Raw genomic sequence first — 19,962 nt, 5'->3', positions numbered from 1 at the left:
CACAGCCTTCCCACAAGAATCTGCCAAGGAAAAGGTCCGAAACCAACGAATTATGGAATTGGCACTGGGGAAGGCAATAATTCATGTTCCTCTGACTGTGTTCAGTCGATGATTTAATTCCCATGTCTTCCTGGTGAACACAGCCTCAAAAAGTTTAAACTCCTTATACAATTCAGGAAACAGAGGGGCATATTAGCAAGAACGTCGTTAAAATTATCGAAAACGGCGATAATGGGCTTGCTAATATGCGTTATAGAATTCCAATAGAAGCCCAGGTTAGATGTCCTGCACATCCAACCTGGGCTTCTATTGGAATTCTATAACGCATATTAGCAAGCCCATTATCGCCGCTTTAGCGGCAGTTTCCTGCCGCTAAAACAGCGATAATTTTAAGGAGGTTCTTCCTAATTGGCCCCAGAATCTTTTCATAGAAAAGGTGTACTTTAAATGCATACTCTACAGTGTATCATCAATCCTCCTACTTTCTCTGGAAGACTGCATAATGGCCTTACATCTTCAGGACATTTAACTTTATCAAAGGTTTTTCAGAGTTTTTTGGGAGAGATTCATTGGCAAATTCGGCCTCTTCCTTTCAGCCTACACATCTGCTCCAGGGGTTTTCACAAAACCGTTAGCACCATTGGTGACCCTTCTTCACAACAGGAGGCTGCTTGTCCATGCCTGTGTAGAAAGAAGACTGGCTGATACATTTCCTTCCATCAGTCAGAATCTGTCTACCGTTGGTCAAACATGGGTAGATCCTTAATTACATGAAATCCCAACTCACACTCACTCAAGAATTGGAGTTCATAGTGCCCTGCTCTCAAACCGATTTTGGATCTGTGTGTTTTCTTCAATTAAAAACAACCATACTATGTGAGTCTTCTGGCTCAGGAGGCTATAATGGCCAAGGAATGTCTTCGAGTCTAAGGCCATGTGGTATGTCCTAGTATGGGGGAATCAAATGGAATCTTCCATCTATTAGGTTCTCTTTTTGTATTTCCTATGCAGGCTACATGTGAATTCATAGTGCCACGAGCTCACCACAGTTTGAAACCATTGGTTCAAAATCTATTGATGCATTCATCTCTGTAATCTCACAATCTCAGTCTTCCACGTCCAAACCCCAACATGATTGGAGAAGATCTTTATTGGTGGCTCCCCCCTAAAATTTTGAAAGAGAGCTCCTCTTTGCTTCCTTTCCCCAGTAATTCAGATGCAAGTGAGACCAAGTGGGGGGCAACTTTAAGTACCCAATCAGGTCAGTGTAAGTGGCACTTATTTCGGTTATCCTGTTTTTTGAAGGGCCAAGTGGTTGTGGTCAAAGTGACAATGCTTTTACCAAGGCCCACCTCAACAAACAATCAGAATTTACATCTCAGACTCTAGCCACAGATACTCAGCTGAGAAGAAAACTATCTTCTGGACCTTTCAGATTCATTAGATGTATTATATAATTCAGCAGTAGTGTAATTATTTTCAGAAATCCAGTCGCTATTTCCACTCTGGTAAATCCTCATAATGCAAGTCCCAATGAAAAAAGAAAGTTTGAGGAGGTAATGCACGGGTTACTTGCCAGTAATGTCCATTAGTCTGATTACCCTTTCCGGCCACAGTTTTCACAGCCATCCCTTCTTCGTAATCTTGCATCTCGATTCCCTGTGTTTGGTAATCAGTGAAATGAAGATTACAAGTAAGTAGTCCGCGCATTCCAAGCAACTAGATGTGCCTGTTTTTTTTTTACTGCAGGCACATTCTGATGTCAGAAGCCGTCTGTAGCAAAATAATTGAAAACATGGGGGCATATTACCAAGGGCCATTATCGCAGCCTTCCTTAGCGGGACTTTTTCCCGCTAAAACGGCGATAATTTTATTGCCCTATTACCTAGCTGTCTCTAACACCAGTTACCGACAGCTAGTAGGAGATAGCGATCATCTTGGGGCCCACTTTGCATGTCAGCGATATTTATCGCTAATGACATGCAAAGTGGGCATGCCAAGATGTTAGCGACTGGAAACAGTCGCTAATATCGCTATCTCCAATGATCAACAAAGCCTTACTTTTGGAAATATTCGCGCTAAGCGCGAATATCTCCAAAAGATAACGCCTGCCCAGAGCAGTTCTTAGCCATGTTATCCAATGGAGGGTGGATAACATGGCTAAGAGCATTGTCACGATAATGCATGAATATCGCTGATTTTTCAGCGATATTCATGCATTTCGCAGGATTATTACCGCTTTTGAGATAAACCTTGATAATATCAAGGTATCTCTGCGGTAAAAATCGTCGGAGCACGGCGATATAATTTTAGCCGCTAACCATGCATAGCGATAATTATCGCTATTGCTTGGTTATATGCCCCATGGTTTCTTGGACAGATTGCAGTCTCGGATAGCATGTCACGTATTTCAATGTGTGATGTGTTTTAAAAAGAACAAGTACAATAAATAACAAATACAAATACCGTAATTCATTACCAGTAAAAAACTACTGTAATATTACATTTCAATCGCTTTCTAATACTATAGTGAACATGCTTTCATACCCTACCTAACTCTTTGTTTTAAAACATTTGCATTTTATTTTTTACTCTTGGTTACAGTTCCTCATGACTTATGCATCACGTTCCCTGCTAGGTTTCACTAACCCAACTGTGTATACATAATATTGAACCACCAAAACCAGCACTCAAGCTGACAGTCCATATTTTATTCTATATAGAGTAATAACTGCACACAGCAGGCTATAAATTCAAACAAGTAGTTCATCCCAGACCTTGGTGTCACAACTGATTGCTTTACAAATTCTTAAGGTAGCTAGGCATTTCTGCACACAGGAGACCATCACTTTGAGGCCCCGTGGGGCTTAAACATGATCCATCGCTTTAATATTAAGCAACAGCACTGCACATTGATTACAGAGCGCCTGGTTAGATTTTGAATGTAGTCACAGTTATTGTCAGTGGAAGATCCATTGAATGCTATTTCTTCTTTTTATCCAGCTTGTGTACTTTTGACTATCTGTGTGTAAACCGCTTAGCATCTGGTGTGTAGCTGTTCCATCGTTCTATAGACTTTCCAACGATGCCTTCCATTATTCATGGGGTATCTCTATATTTTTCATTTCTCTATTCTGCCACAGAATGTATATCACCAAATTACGTGCAGGGGTGGAGCCATCAATAGTGCAGCAGGTGCAGTGGCCCCTGGCCCAGAGGTTCTCAGCACTCCAATTATGGCTGTCTTTTAACACCCGTGCACTGGTTGAGTACCCATTTTGCTAGCACGCATTGAAGTCCAGGACGCACTTGCTAGACCACAATTAAGTGTATTGAATAAGTATATCAATAAAAGCAGGTGGAGTAGACTTTCCAGATATGTAAATATTTTTTGATGCTCCTTAGCACGGAAATGCATCCGGCAGGATAACACATGGTCACATGGACATACATTCACGGGCAGATCTCCATAAATTCCTAAAAGTAAATTAGATGCAAGGGCATTAAGGTTACAAAACAAAACCCACAATTCAAAATTCTCAAGAGTTATGGTTGCTAGAAAATCTTACCTCCCCAATACCTCACACAAAACACCACAAACCAAGTCGCAAATTGCATCAACAATAAAATCACAGCTTGCTAGCCCGAAGGCGCCTAGCTATACACTGGCTGAGCCCCTGTGTCCCTACAGGAGATAACTGTAAATGAACAAGGCGAGATTAGAACTCTGCAGTGGACTAAGCCAGATGTATGACCATTGTGATTTGCGATTCGCACATTGCGAGAAATTGCGAGTTGCAATTTGCGAGTCACAAATCACACTGTACAACAGTGTCTCAGACACTGTTTGCGATTCCCAATGGGGTCGCAAATTGCATACCTCACGAATTTTCATGAGGCACTCGCAATTTGCGACCCCATTGGGAATGGCTGGCCCTCCCAGGTATGGTGACCTGCTGGGCTCAGCAGACCTCCATGCCTGGGAATGCTTTTAAATAAGGGAGTTTTTTTTCCAATGCAGCCGTTTTCCTTAAAGGAAAATTTGATGCAATAAAAAAAAAATGAAACGTTTTCATTGAATTTTTTAATGGCAGGTAGTGGTTCCTGGGACCACTGCCTCCCCCTAAAAAATATTTTCCTCTGCATTTACAAAGCGGAAGGGGTCCCCTGGGTAACCCTTCGCATTTGCAGGTGCATTACCACCCTCTTGAAGAGGGCGGTAGATTGCGAGTGTTTTGTGAACGCAATTGCGGTTGCAAAATTCTTGCGCGAGGGTAGCGAGTTGCAATTAGGAAGGGACGCCCTTGGAACGCCCTTTTCTAATTGCAGGTCCCAAATCCCATTCAGTGAGTTGCCAATAATTCGCGACTGTCTAAATAGGGTTTGTACATGGCCCTATTAGTTTTTGCATGTGCAAACGGGTCGCTAACCCGTTTGCACATGCAAAAATGGGTCGTACATCTGCCCCTAGAATCATGGCAAATTCAACTAGACTTAGTGCAAAATCTTACTATACAATGCCCCCGACGAGCGTCCACCTTAAACTCACAAATATTAAAGTAAAATATGTGCAAGTATTGTTATGATAAAGAGCACACTTAAAGGCTAGATAACTGCAGATAAACGGCTCTGCCGCAGTGATTATTTCCACATGTTGTGGAGTTCAAATCAAATTTCAAAGCTTTATTCGATTATTAAAAACAATCACATGTTGTGGAGTTAATAACAGAGGTATTTATAGTCTGATTTGAAGTGAGTTATTTCTCCCCACGTGCATGTATATGATGATTGTAATCTATGGTCTGTAACATGAAAGTAACAAGATGAAAAGAAAAGCTTAAATAAAAATATAGTTTAAAAAAACAATAAAATCACAGGTGACTTTGCATGTGGTTTGATTAAGAGCACCAGAACAGTCATATCATATCATTTTTGATCCAGCTTAAGCCATCCAATCTGAAATATGTTCCCTGTTTTAACATTTATGGTACCCAATTATCCTTTAGATATACCCCTATCCATGAGCTCATGAGGCACATCTGTAGTATACCTCTGTTCATCATACCTACTCCTGTAAACAAATGAGCCAATAAAGTATTGAAAGTAGTGATGCCCTGTCTGAGAATTCTTCCTACCTGTGCATCCACAGACTTTCTCGCAGGTTGTCGCTGTCTAGTTGAAGTGCAGGTTTCTCTGAAGACTTGTATTGGTGATAGTTGCAGATGGTCTCTGTCGGCACGAAGAGCAGACCCCGCTGGAGCTATGCATTTGCAGTCGACATGGGCAGTCAAACCTTGGCATGAAGAGGTCATTTTGTGTTGCAAGGAGCCCAAACTTCTGTATCTTCACCTTTTCATCAGGTGGAGTACACTCCAATGACGGCAATAGGTCCGAGAGCTTGTTGCTTCCCTTTAGCTCAAACAGGAGGTCGGCCAATTGACCTTTGGAATAATTTTGTTGGACCATGGGTTCAAGGCAAGCTGGTGAAATCTTCCTTCTTCTGACAGTACTGCAGTCCTTCTTCTGAGTCTTCCAATGGTCCAGGAGTGTTCTGCTGAGAGGTTCTGAAGGTCACACTTTAATACCCAGCCTTTGCATGGGGGAATTCACTGGCCTACTCCCAAAACTTTTTCTGGTCAGTTCTACCCATGCCCCAGGATTTGACTCCAAGCTGTATAGAGGTCACAAGGACAAGGGCATGCCAGGTATTAAGGTCATTTGTGTGTACTGCTGAGAGGGTACTTTGAAGTGTAATCATAGCAGGCCACTACTTCTCACCAGCCATCCTGTCAGAAAAACCCTCTCATTTCAAACATAGGCCTTGTTTGTCTCAATGTCGTGAAATAATATACAGCCCACAACTGGAGAGCAATTCACAGTCATGTGACCCAGATCTCTGGCAGAAAGGTACAGTTGATTTGGGCAGAAAAACATGAACTTTCTACAAGTGGCACTTTCAGAATAGTAACTTTAACTCTGACTTTGTCACGTATTAGGATTTTGAATTACAATTTGTTTCAGTGTAAACAGAATTTCTCTATCTGTTCCCAGACAGAAATCATTTCTTATTAATTTGTAATGAAGCCCAGTGTTAGTCGATGGGAGATATAGCCTTACTGCAGTGAAAATCAACTTTAAGACTTTTTCTCGTCCAGGGCATGTAAAACTTAAGTACATATGTCTTAATTTTTTAAATAGCATGCACCCTACTCTATGAACCCTTAGGACCTATCTCAGGTGTGACTTATAAGTATTAAAAAGGATTGTTTAGGCCTGGTAACATATTTATGTTAATGTAATATCAGTTTAAAACTGCAATACAGACTGTAGTGGCAGACCTAGGATTTGTGTTCCAGAGTTACTTTAGTGGGTGGCACAATGAGCGTTGCTGCCCACTAGTCACATTTATAGTACAGGTGTTGGGTACAGGTAGTACCATTTAATATGTGCTATAAGTAACTTAAAAGTGGCAATTCAGTGTAGGCCAATTTTATCATGTTTTCCATGTTTTCAGGGAGAGCACAAACACTTATCACAGGATAATAGTGAAAAAGTGCACAGAGGCCTAAAAGCCAACAAAGCATATTCAGCAAAGTAGAGACACATCTAGTTACCCTGCAGAGTAGGCAACATCTGCATGTTTGCCTCCCAGATTGTGTACTTCACTGGTATTATGATAGACTAAGGTTATGTATCTATGCACATGATTGTGAGTGCGCTGACTGAATGGAGAAGGACACACGTAGCACGACGCGAGGAGGAGAAGGGGCTGCAGGAGGTGCAGGAGCCGCGGAGCTCAATGGAGAAAATGCACCCCTATTCGAGAGAGGACTATGCACCTCAGGATTATAGAGAGGATGATAACTCTTCCGCAGACAGCTCTAATAACAACTCCGACTGGAGTAGTGACGATGGCACCACCCCTAGGAGAGGAAGAGGCCAAAACAGGTGCAACCAATGTCGTAGACCTAATTCCTGGCAAACCCCGAGATACTTCAATTATCCACCACACAATTACCAACCACCAATGCCTAATTACCCTGGCTGGTACAACCCTTACTTCCAAGGTCCTTCCCCAATGAGCCATATGATGACCACGCAACCACCACCTCCTTTTTTAGGAAGAGGCCCAGGACAACAGAGAGGGAGAAGAAAAGGGGTAACCTGGAACAAACAAGAAAAACGGATGTCCACACGAAGCATGACCAATGAACAACCAGGAACCAGTTCGATGAATCACTGGTAGTCAACCTCGCAGGTGTCTCACTGACAACAGAACAAGAAAAAGTCTCAAGTAAAGGATTAGTCTTTGTCCCAACTTCCCCCCTTGACATCTTCAAAGTGAAATGCGAGATAGGTGAATTCTGTAGGAAAATAAAACTCAAAGCTTTTTTTGAAGGGAAAGAAAAAGAAGCAACTACGAGTGACACAAATTTGAGACCAAAGTCGACTTTCTGCCCACCTAATCACCTTGTGCCAATAGAAATACAAGCGTTCGAGCAAGCCATAATGCAAGAAGTTGAAGACCTGAAAAACACTCCCAAGAAACCATTCATGAACATGACTAACCTCAAAAAAAGAGAGATGGAGGAACTTCGTAACAATCAAAACCTGATCATAAAACGGCGGACAAAGGAGGAGCAATTGTCCTTCTAACAAAAGATGGATACAACAAACAATGCACCACACTCCTATCCGACCAAAAATTCTTTAAAAAACGAATCACTGATTCTACCACAAGACTACAGCGAACCATTGAACTCATGGTAGTAGAGGCAGAAACGAATCAATGGATCTCGAAACACGAGGCTGACTTCCTAAGAACAAAATCACCAAGAGTACCATATTTCTACTCTTTACCCAAAACCCACAAGAACAAACACCCACCACCAGGACGCCCAATAGTGTCCGGATTTGGCGCTGTCCTAGAACCACTGTCACAATTCGCAGACCAATTGCTGAGACCATTAGTGCAAAGAACACCAGCATATCTGAAGGACACACATGACCTCCTGAACCTACTAGATGGACTAACCTATGACGAAGACACCATGTTCCTAGTAGGATTAGATGTGGAGAGCTTATATACGAGCCTCCCCCAGCATAAAACTCTAGACACTTTGGAAGACATCCTGTTCTCAGGTACCTGGGAGCACAGAACACCGCGATATTTTGTATTAGAATGCTGCAAAATGGCCCTCACTGAGAACTATTTCGAATATGAAGGGACCATGTTCGGACAATGCCATGGTACATCTATGGGCAGCACATTTGCTCCAAGCGTAGCAGGGTTGTATGTGAGTGCTTTTGAACATGACCACTTACATACCCCAGACAATCCATACCAAGATGGCATCAAATTGTGGAGACGCTACATTGATGACATCATCATGATCTGGAACAACAACCTGGAAACACTAATTTCATGACGTGGATCAACATGAGGGATGATTGCCTGAAATTCACCTATAGTGCCCACAAGAACAACCTAGATTTTCTTGACATCTCCATCTTTGTACAGGAAGGCCATTTACACATGAAAACCTTCTATAAGCCCACAGCTCGCAATAGCATACTCTCATACAACAGCTTTCACCCTCGACCATTGAAGGATAACTTACCTTACAGCCAGTTTCTTCGAATAAAACGAAAATGCAGCAACCTTAGAGACTATAAACAACAAGCTCAAGGTCTAGAAAACAGACTTTTGAAAAGAGACTACCCTATGAGAACTGTAAAAAGATGTCAGAAAAGAGCACGTAACCAGCCTAGAGAGAACTTACTACAAACTACGACTCGTGAGGATCCAGTAGACTCACTCACCTGCGTAACCACGTATAACACTGTCTCAAACACAGTGAAGAAAATCATCAACAAGAATTGGAGAATTCTTACCTCACATACTGAAATGGCCAAAACCACGGTCTGCGCATAAAAGAACTAAAAATCTAAAAGACATGCTTGTACATACAAGACCCCGAACAATAAAGACAACCAACACCATTTTGACAACATGGAACCTAAACCCTATATAAAGACATTACCCATGTGGAGGCTGCTAGGTATGCAAACTGACACAAGTGACCAAGAGTCTACAACTCCTCCCAAATCTGAAGTGGGAATTACACAGCCACATTAACTGCAACACCACCCATGTGGTGTATATGATTGTCTGCCCGTGCGACCTTAAATATATAGGGATGACCTGCCGCCAGATCAAACAACGCATCATCGAACACAGGAGCAATATCCAGTGCAAAAAGGCCACTACAAAGATGAGCAGACACTTCATAGAGGTCAACCACTCCATTGAAGACATCAACTCGGTAGTCCTAGAGACCCTTACCAACAAACATCACAACACAGAACGGGTTCTATACGAAAAAGTGCAATACTGGGTCCATCGTTTGAAAACAGACAAGGAAGGTATGAACGACAACAGCACCTGGCACTCCCTCGCATAAATGCCACTGCAAGATAATAGCTGACAATAAATATCACAGAGCATATGACAAGCTCATTCACATTCCCCTTGTATAACGTTACCTAGAGTAATAGTGAACTTGGCAGAATACTAAAAGTACATGATGATACCTGATCAACTAACTGTTCCCTCAAAAATTATTTTTTTTATCGATTTCCAATAACTACAGCAGAACCCTTTTTTCATTTGAGCTCCAATGACCTCTCTACATAAATCTGTTCCCTCAATGAATCTAAATAGGAACATTACGACAGCGTGTATTAATTAATTAAATTAAGTCACAGATTATTAATCATCCATATTTATTAATTAACAATGCCAACGAACACCCGTCAAATAGTCTCTCTTCTGTGTTAACTGTAAGATGCATATAACCAGTCTAACATGGGTGCGTGTCACCCAAAGAACGAGAGCCAGCACAAGTCAGAGTGGCAGCAGCACCGGTAAGACGAACAATGGTGGCCCGCTTTACAACCAGAACTGTAAGTAACCACTGCCCCCCTTTGAGGCCCTTACGCCTGTCTTTCTGAACAACAGCAACAGGTCTGCCGATCTGGCCCCGCTCTTCGATGGAGCCGAAAGCCCCGCAGTCTTAAGGTAAAGACGCCACATGTCAGTGCTCGCATTTGATAAATTAAGCATGTCTATAACGGGCGGTCTCTGGTATCTCACCAACACTCCGAAACCACTGATTTATCTAGTGAGGTACCATATAGACCACAACCGATATACCACGATTGCACCAAGATTGCATGTATTTACGAACTCCAACAACATAGCGCTCGATGCCCTTTCAAGAATGAGAAGTAATTACCCTTTGTTTAGACAATGCCGTATACTAAACAATATGGACAGACTATTAACACTACGAGACGGATATGAAGGCACCGTCCCCAAAATAGTCGAGTACAAGGCATAATCACGATAACATTAGTCTCATATACGTTAAACAAGTGCTTTTCTCTCACATAATTGTAACTTAACACGATGGCGCATCGAGACTCTGAACCCTATATACACATACTAACAGAGCTACTTAATAAAACAATTGACCATCGACATCACCAGGCCTTTTTAATTTTTTTTTATGTTTTTAAAGTCCTTATGTTCATCATTTAAATACCTTCTCATCCTGCCATGAAATAACAAAAACCATCTCTTCCTTGCAGCAAATTAGCATGGAATTGCACACTATGTTAGCAGAATAAACTAGTTTTTGATAAAAGCAGTAAAAATGTGCCCGCAACAGCCACACTGACACATGTTGAAACAACTGCATGTTGACATCACTGCATATACCTTTTCTTTTCCTTACAGGTACAGATACAATTTATCTTCGTACAAAATACAAAAGTGGTGAGTAGCCCACTTTTTCATAATTAAGAGCCACAATAGGCTTTTAAAATATTGGTCCTGACGAAAGCCTCTACAGTAACCAGAAGGCTCAAACATGTTGATCGTATTCTACAGTGCGTAAGGCTAATAGTTAGGCCTACAGACGCACTTTCCTGTTTTTAATTTCCTACACCTATGATTTGTAGAATAAAATACGGGAGTCTTGGTATAAGGAATTTTAATTTTTTCATTCACTTGAGCACAAAACACACCCCTTTCTTGCCTTTTCATTTCTGGCCACTACTGCAACACCAGTTGGTCTTCCTCCATGTGGAGGTCAGCATAACATACTAAGGAAAAGACCCAATGCTAATGCTGTTGGGACACTGACAATCGGAGGTCCTCTTCTACGGAGCCTTTCCAGATAATTTTAGAACCCTTCTCTGGCATCGTGACATCCCCTGTCCAAAATCCATGGGTGGCCCAGCTAGGAATTTGGGAGTCTGGTTTGGGGATAATCTCAAATTTGAAGACCATATCAGAAGACTTACTGGTGTCTGTTTTGGCACCCTAAAAACCCTGAAAAGATTCTTCCCTTTGCTCCCGAGAGATGCTAGAGAGACAGTATCGCGGGCGCTCATTCTCTCCAGGTTAGATTATGCGAATGCGTTGTTCATTGGCATCCCTGCCTATTTGATCAAAAGGCTGCAGGTGGTGCAGAACGCGGTCGCTAGACTCCTGTTCAACATCCCTAGGAGGTCGAGCGTCTGCCCCCACCTGCATAGCCTGCATTGGCTCCCAGTGACGCAACGTATTCTGTTTAAGGCTCTTGTTCTTTCCTTTAGGGCTACCCATGAGCTTGGTTCTCAATATTTAAGAGAACGCTTTTCCCTGTACATCCCTAACCGTGCCTTGCGATCTGCTAACCAATGCAGGATGGCCATCCCCAGATTTAGATATGCCAGGCTGAGAGGTCAGTCTATATCTGTTCTGGCGGCTAGAGCTTGGAACACCCTTCCTCTTTCGCTCCGCTCTTCCCAGAATGTTGCCATCTTTAAGAAAAACCTTAAAGCTCATCTATTTAAAGTAGCCTTTTAGCTTCCTCTCTCCCCCTCTGCACGCCTTATCCTCTGCCTACCGCGCCAGGATACTTCCGAGTAACAGAGCGCGTTACAAAACCCTTAAAATAAATAAATAAATAAACTGAACGGCGGGGAATCAAGATATACCGCCTTATGCTTGTGTTTGCATATGAGGGTTTTTTACTAAGATGGACCGCCCCACGTTTCCCTAGACCCTGGTAACACAGGACAAGTGGTTCATTCTCCCCCATTGCTTCTTTGTTCAAATCTAAGCCATACCTCCGACAGTTGTATTTAGAGTTAGCTTTCCATTGACGTAATCATGGTTGCTGAGCCTCCACACCGGAACTGGTGGAAAAAATATATATTTAAATCCTCGCCAAAACGACAATTAGAGCGACTTACTCAACATGTGCCTGCTCCTCCAAGGTATGGGGCTCTATCTGGAACTGCTAAGCAAAGGATCACCCCCCTCCCCAAGGAAGAGTAAGAGGGAGGGAGGGGACAACGAAAAGACGTAAACAAAGTATATATGGCCAGCATTCTCAAGTCTAATGTGTGAATCGGAAAGAATTCACGGACATTATCCAGGCCAGGTTTTTCAGCATCCCTTGCTGTGAATCAGAGAACTGCAACAACTTTAAAAATAACTTTATCGAGTGCAGTGCTGATGGTTACAATTTGCTACAAAGATGTTAAATAAACATCGAAAAGGATATTAGTCTGAGGAGGACACTAAGGGAATTGGAGGAAATACTCAAAACAAAATAACTTGTGACTAATGATTAATAAGACAACTGAGAATAAAAAAGAACTTGTTTTTAACAAAATATTGGCCAACATAACAGAGAGAGTGAAACATTAATATTAAGTGATATCAAGGATAATTCTAAACAACATTAAGGACAATGCTTGACAGACGTGCCAAGAGAGAACTGAAGGCGAAGCAACTATTTGGCAAGGACCAAGTAAATAAGGAGACTTAAGGACAATAGATACATCCCCCTTAAAATCAGTGAAAGTATTTGAGCAAATGAGAATAACAGAAATAAATCAATGGTGGGAGATGACAACTTAAAAAAATTACCTAGACTGTGGAAGACTGCGTATGTTTATGCTCCCAACTCTGAGTGATCTTGATCCAGATCTGTCCAAACAATGGCAGGATGAAAAAACAGAATGTTCCAACAAACAAATGCGCAATTTGATCACACATGCAGAGAGGAAACTGACGAAAGCCGTCACCAGGATCAAAGAATTAGAAGAGGTCCTAGAAACCATGCAGTAGAGAGAGGACGTCAAACATATCCTGTTGAAAATGGAAAAGAAACTAGAACAACATGAGGAGGAAGTAGAGCAGAAGAAAGCAAAAATATTTAATGGAGATAAAAGGGACTATGCTGCAGGTCGAATATATACATTTGCCAGAAGATTTGATTACCTATATGCGAAACAAACCGCAACTATTAATGCAACTAGCCCAACATCAGCAGCCTCTAGTGTTGAAAGCTCAAAAGCTAGTTTGGGGGACAAAGAACCTACGACATCACTCCCCCGGTTATATTTTTCTGGCGAAATGAGACATTATCAAATGACGACCAGACAAAAGGTAAGGTGAAAATTAACACAGCTTGAAAAGATCCTACAAAACAAGAAGATCAAAGGGGTGGGGCCAAAAGAGGAAGAGGAATGCTAAACAAAAAGTGTCAGTTAAAGAAAAGGCAACAATTTAATTATCTACCTCTCACAGAAAATCATCACTGAAAACCACAGGACTCTTCTAAACATGGGGTTACGTTTGTGTCCTAATGCTAGATTTGGTTTTGCTGTCATGAGAATCGATTTCTATAAATTCACAAGGAAATTGAAGCTAAAAAAAATTACACTCAAAAGAGAAAGGAATGGAGTAAAAAGACAAGTCAAATCAACCACTATTTATAATTGCAACAAATAATATGACAACGTTGAGATCTTTGACGAGTCTCAAATTAGAAGCTTCTGGATTAGGAGTCACACCAATTGAATTCCTAAAAGAAAAGGACCCATGTGAATATCTAGAAATTCCTAAGATATGAAATAAAATAGTGGATGCAAACCAAAATCAAAATTCTGTCCCCAACTACCTACTGCAAACAAAATTGATTCATTTTATGAAATTGTAACAAATGAACCAAAGGAAATGGTACCTTTGGAGACTGGACAGCTGGCTAGAACAAATCAAAGCACAAAAACTAAGCTAACCAGCAAAGAATGAGAAGCTCTTAGAGATCTGCAAAGTGGTAAGATTATCATTATCAAACCCAGCGACAAGGGAGGCAACATCTTAATCCTGAGTGTGCAAAAATATTTGGCAGAAGCCAACAGACAGTTAGGTAACAAAAAACATTATATAAGACTCCATGAGAATCCAATTAAAGAACATATGGACCATTTTTAAAAAAAAAACTTACTGATTGGCAGAGAAGGGGTCTTTTGGATATGGAAGAGTATAACTATCTTAAGACAGCACACCCAATCATGCCAATTATTTACTTTCTGCCCAAAGTGCACAAAGACCTAAATAACCCACCAGGCACACCAATAGGGAGCTCAAGTGGTGCCTTGTTGGATAATACCTCTGATAGATAGATATCCTTTAATGTTTGATTAATTAAAATCTTACAATAAAACAAAATTCATTCAATAGTCCATTATATACATTGTGAATAGTGATAATTCTTAAAATTCGATACATCTTATTAAGTTCTTATTATTAAAAAATTGTTAAAATGAGGTGAGAAAAATTAAAATCAGTGAAAAATTTAAAAGGAAGAAAGTAAAATAATTATTAATTTTCTGTTTCCTGGAGTTCTAATCTTTTCCACACTTTCATTAGAAATTTTACCAGCGCAGAGTTCATAGATATATCATCAGGGGAGAGACATAAAATCAATGCCTGTCTACAGGTTCTTACCCCTCTTACATTAAATAGTCTCTTTGCACAGTTACTCTTTCATTTCTCAGTTCAGAGCAAAGACACAATAGGTGGATAATGTTCTCCTTGCCAGATTTGCACAGCCGACAGACCGTGTACTTTTCGTGCTTTTTCCAAGGTGGTAGATGGCATAGTCCTGGCAAAACACCAAAATGTGCTTTAATAAAGATTTGCTTGCTTTTCAGCGACCATGGTGTGTTCAGGTATTGCTGTGCCATATTTTTTGAATAGCCGTTTATTATAGGCCATGCATGTTTTTTGTTTGAAAGGGTGGCTTTGTCGCTTATCAATGATATAAGGTCCGTTATTTTGTTGACAGTTTTCTTAAATGATGCCTGAGTTATAGCAGAATCCCAAATTGGCCTAAGTTCAAATTATTCCAAGGCCACGTCCAAATATTTCCAAGCGGGTGATTTACTATTGCCGCTAATTTCTCTCCAAATTAACTGAGACATTAAGTTGTCTTGGTCATTTTTTATTCTGTACCAGACTTTAATTGCTTCACCCTTTCGAGCATACAGCTGGTTATTTTGGCCAAATTCCAGTCTGACTTGTGCTTGTAATGCGTTAGTGGGCAAATGGAAAAGGATTTTAAACATTTTTGAAGTAGCATTGTTGATAATAACTGCATCTTTTCCATTTAAAGCCTCACTACCATAGGTTAAGGAGGGAAGCAGTTTAGCAGAAATCACTTTTAGGAACGATCGGTAGGTTAAGTCGCTATGGATTTTTGAATGGTCCTAAATGCTGCTGTCAGGGTATTTGATTTCCTATGGATTTCAAGTTTCTGTTGAAAGAAGTTTCCGTTATCATTAAATATGACACCCAAATATCTGTAGGTTTCTACTTGGTCTAATTGCTTCTTTCCCAGAAACCATTTTGATTTGTATTTCCTTCTGCATTTTTTGTAATCACCATTACTTTGGTTTTTGATTCATTTATTACCATCCTGTTTTCTTTTGCATACTCAGTTAATCGCACTATTAGGCGTTGTAGTCCCACTTTTGTATTACTTAAGAGGACAACATCGTCTGCGTATAGGAGGTTTGATATATGTTTATCTGCGAGCTTTGGTGGATGAGCATTGATATAATTCAATATCCCCATCAAGTCTGCTAGGAACAGGTTAAATAGTAATGGGGCAAGTACGCACCCTTGCTTTAAGCCTCCAGACGTTGGTATTTCATTGGGATGATACCTCTGGATTCAATGATGTATTCCATTTTCCATATGTTATGAACCTTCCTTCAGACTTACAAGACTCACAAGACTTCCTGAATGGAATAAATAAACTCCCACGGAAATCTAACTACTATATGGCAACTGTAGATGTGGTATCACTGTACACCTCGATACACCAGCAAGATGGAATCAAGGCTTGCAAATACTATCTGCGAACCAGTTCAATCTCCCTGTTAGAACAATCAGATATGTTTGTCGATATGATTGATTTATGTCTTAACTACAATGTCTCTTTGTTTAACAATAGATATTATTTGCAAGTGCAGGATTTGCACAAAAATGTACAGAAAACGACCAGCACTAACAGTCTATGTCATGCCAACAGTGGACACCCTTTACCTTTGAAATGGAGTGTCCCATATGGGGGGATCTTAAGGACAAGAAGGTGCTGCTCAGAAGACTCTTACTTTAAACAACCAGCAAAAGAAATGTACAAAAGATTTCAAACAAGAGGCTACCCAGAAAGAGTCCTACAGGATGCCCATAAAGGAACTAGTATGAAAAAACTGGAAATATTGCTAAGGTCGAAAGAGGCACCAAATATGGAGGAAGTAAACAAAAACCAAGATGTTAGATTCACAACTGAATATAATACATCACGTAGGAAGGTGAGAGAGATACTCTAAGACATTTGGAAGATTCTACTTATGGATGAAGACTTAAAAAAACACTTCCCACAACACAGAATATCACTTACAGTAAAGCACCATCATTGTGGGATCTCCTAACAAGTACTTACATGATACCAACCAATGCCCAAAATTACATGATTACATGGCTCTCAGTTCCAACCAGTGTTTTTTTCAAATGTGCAAAGTGTAAAGCTTGTAGATATGGCATAAATAAAACAGAATGCAAGACCATATCGGGAAGGTGAATAAAATAAAAGAAAAAATCACCAGTGAAACCGAATCAGTGGTTTATGTCCTTAAATGCCAATGTGGGATAAAGTATGTAGGTAGTACAATCAACAAACTCAAGCTCTGTATACTACAACATTTGAGAACCATAACGAACAAGGACTACCAGTATGCCATGTCTAGACATATATGGGAAACACATGATGGTAATGTAGAAAATGTGAAGTATTTTGGCATCCAACATGTGCAGGGTAAACAACGAGGGGAAAACCTAGAACTAGAGTTACGTCGAGAAGAATCCTACAATTGGGAATGGAGACCCCCAACAGATTGAATATGGATGCAGAATTATATAAGCATATTTTAACTATTTGAACAATTAGTTTTTAGAAATGTTGTTACTTCTGAATCTAACCATCTTCTACAACTTCTTAGGTATACCAGTTCCCATACCTGATTGGAATGACAATATGGGGTTGATTGGCAAGAACTGTTCCTCTGTTTTTGATATTGGGGTTTTCAACTTATTTATAGTGTACTTCATAAAATATTTACTATTTGTATATATTTTTGGAATTCTGGACCTTTAATAATCTTTTATTTTATATTTCGGTGCTTTCTGTTGGTATAATATATTTTGGTAACTATCAGAAACCGTTTTCTTTAGTTAACTTCCGTTTTACATTCAAGTTGGTGGTTTCAGATAAGTGTTGAGAATATAAGACATGAACTAGACACCATTTTTATTCATTTACGACATTTTGGGTATTATTCTTCATGTTCTTAGACTTTTGCAATAGCATTTTAAGATCTTGTCAATAGTGCACTTTAGCAAACTTTTGCACTGATAGTTTGTTCCTTGGATAATCTCCACTTCTAGTACATGTTTACATGCTTAGCAGCATGCACTTTAATAATCGATTAAGCACTTTAAATTTACAGGAGCTCTTGGATAAATCCTGTTAGCAACGAACAAACTACTAATGACTTATGCTACTGTGGTATGAATATGACTATTAAAAACAATATTCACCACCACCAGCAGTACATATACAAAGGGATAATCTAAGACCGAATTAAATTGATTCGTTTTTTTATTTACTCTATTGTGTAGCTTCAATGTGTAAATATTTTTCTTTAGCATTTCTTTTCTTTATTATTCCCAGTCCTACGGCACCATTTCGAATGTAGGCAGACGTTTTCCACCCGCCACCGTAAAGATATGCGGGGCCGCCGGCCAGAGGTGTGGCGGTCCCACAGTGCCTATTATGATGCATCCGCCATACTGGCAGGTTCATCCCGCATATTTTATATTGCGGCGGGCGGTGCTGCAAGCAGCCCCCACCACAATGTAAAAACTGTATGTTGTGCATTTGAATGCACAATGTGACAGGCATCGCGCGGTGCCTGACACCTTGTGCATGCAAATGTCGGGGAGGTTCCATGGGTACTCCCCAAGTGCACCCTCCACCCCCCCAACACCCTGGGGGCCTGCAACACAGAAGAACACCTGACTTTCCATGGCGGCATCGCCGCCATGGAAAGGCCAATCGCAGCCATCATCTTAATATGGATGGTGGTGTCTTGCAGACACTGCCACCATATTATACATGTTTTCCGCCCAGTCGACATGTCGACCGGCGGAAAAGAGGCGGACGGTGTTTCCGTCCGCCGAGGACCCCCAGCCATCCTAATATGGCGGGGGTCTTTTAGGTACGGATGGTGGGCAGATCGCCCCCGCGAGTTGTACGTTGGGAAATTAATTCCTCTTTGTTAGATTTGGAGGTCTCTGGTTGGCACAGGTATGCACTTGTGACAACCAGGGACCCTCTCCTCCAGTCAGGGCAAGGGAACTACCCCTTAAGAATAACCCCTGCTCACCCTTTAGGTAGCATGGCGCGAGCAGTCAAGGCTAATCCTCAGGGCCCTAAGTCAGTTAAGCATTTATGACCACATACAGTAAATACAATGACCCACCACAAATGGACACCAGGTGTAGAATTTGTATCAAAAATATGTAGACTTTATATAAAAATACTTAGTTATGCAGAGTTATCACAAGATCATATAAGGTTTATCAATGAGGCCACAAGATGTAAAAGCGGTAAGTGTTCTCTTAAAGTTCTTAACGTGGTTTAAGTTGCTTCCATAAATGGTAAATCACAAGCTCTGTTCTATTCTGGCAGTGTTCTGCACTACTGGCACTTCGTAGCGCTCCTGTACGCTTCCCCCAGGGATCAGGAAGCCATCTTGCCAATCCTTATGCACCTCACGGACACGTTTGTCCCAGGCGCGGCGTTCAGTGCGAAGCGTACGCCGCTAGCGGTTTGCAAAGATGCGAGCCTTGTTACACTTCTGTGCGAGGCGTACCCTGCTAGCGTACACCAAGGGGTTTCAACTGCCACGTGCCTTGCGTAGGAGGCGTATGGTGCGGGGACGGTCGATGTGAACAGGGCTTACAGGGAAATCAGAACGGTGCGGACCCCCAGTCCGTTGGGGACAAGCTTGTAGATTACAGTACCTTTGTTTGACTGTTGCCAGTATGGCTCTCAAGTTCACACGGCGTCTCAGGCGGGGACGAGTCATACTCTCCGAGTACGTGCCGACGGGCAAGCGTACTCTCGGATCCTCAACGGCTGGCGGTTTCCGGCAGGCAGGCGTGGCCCAGGGCCTCCAGTACGGACCGTACTGGGGGTCGTTTTAGGGGGCGGCGCGGCCTGTTTCCAGAGTTGGAGGGCAAAGCGGGGCGGCTGGGTATGTTTCAGCGTGCGGGCGGCCGTCTGGGGCGTAGATTGCGCTCCAAGGCAGAATTCTGGCAGGAGGGGCGAGGGAGCACACGACGCGCTCCAAGTAACAGGCAGGTGACAGGGGAGCAGGCGGTCCGGCCCGATGGGTAGAGAGCGACTCGGCAAGAGCGGGGCTCTCAGCGGGCAAAGGCGGCCAGGCTCCTGGGTGTCACGTCCTTAGGAGGGGGCAAGGGCGCAC

This window comes from Lissotriton helveticus, chromosome 1_1, assembly GCF_964261635.1.
Source record: "Lissotriton helveticus chromosome 1_1, aLisHel1.1, whole genome shotgun sequence".
In the NCBI taxonomy this organism is placed as follows: domain Eukaryota; kingdom Metazoa; phylum Chordata; class Amphibia; order Caudata; family Salamandridae; genus Lissotriton; species Lissotriton helveticus.
The sequence above is the reverse complement of the archived record's forward strand: the minus strand, read 5'-3'. Positions refer to the sequence as shown.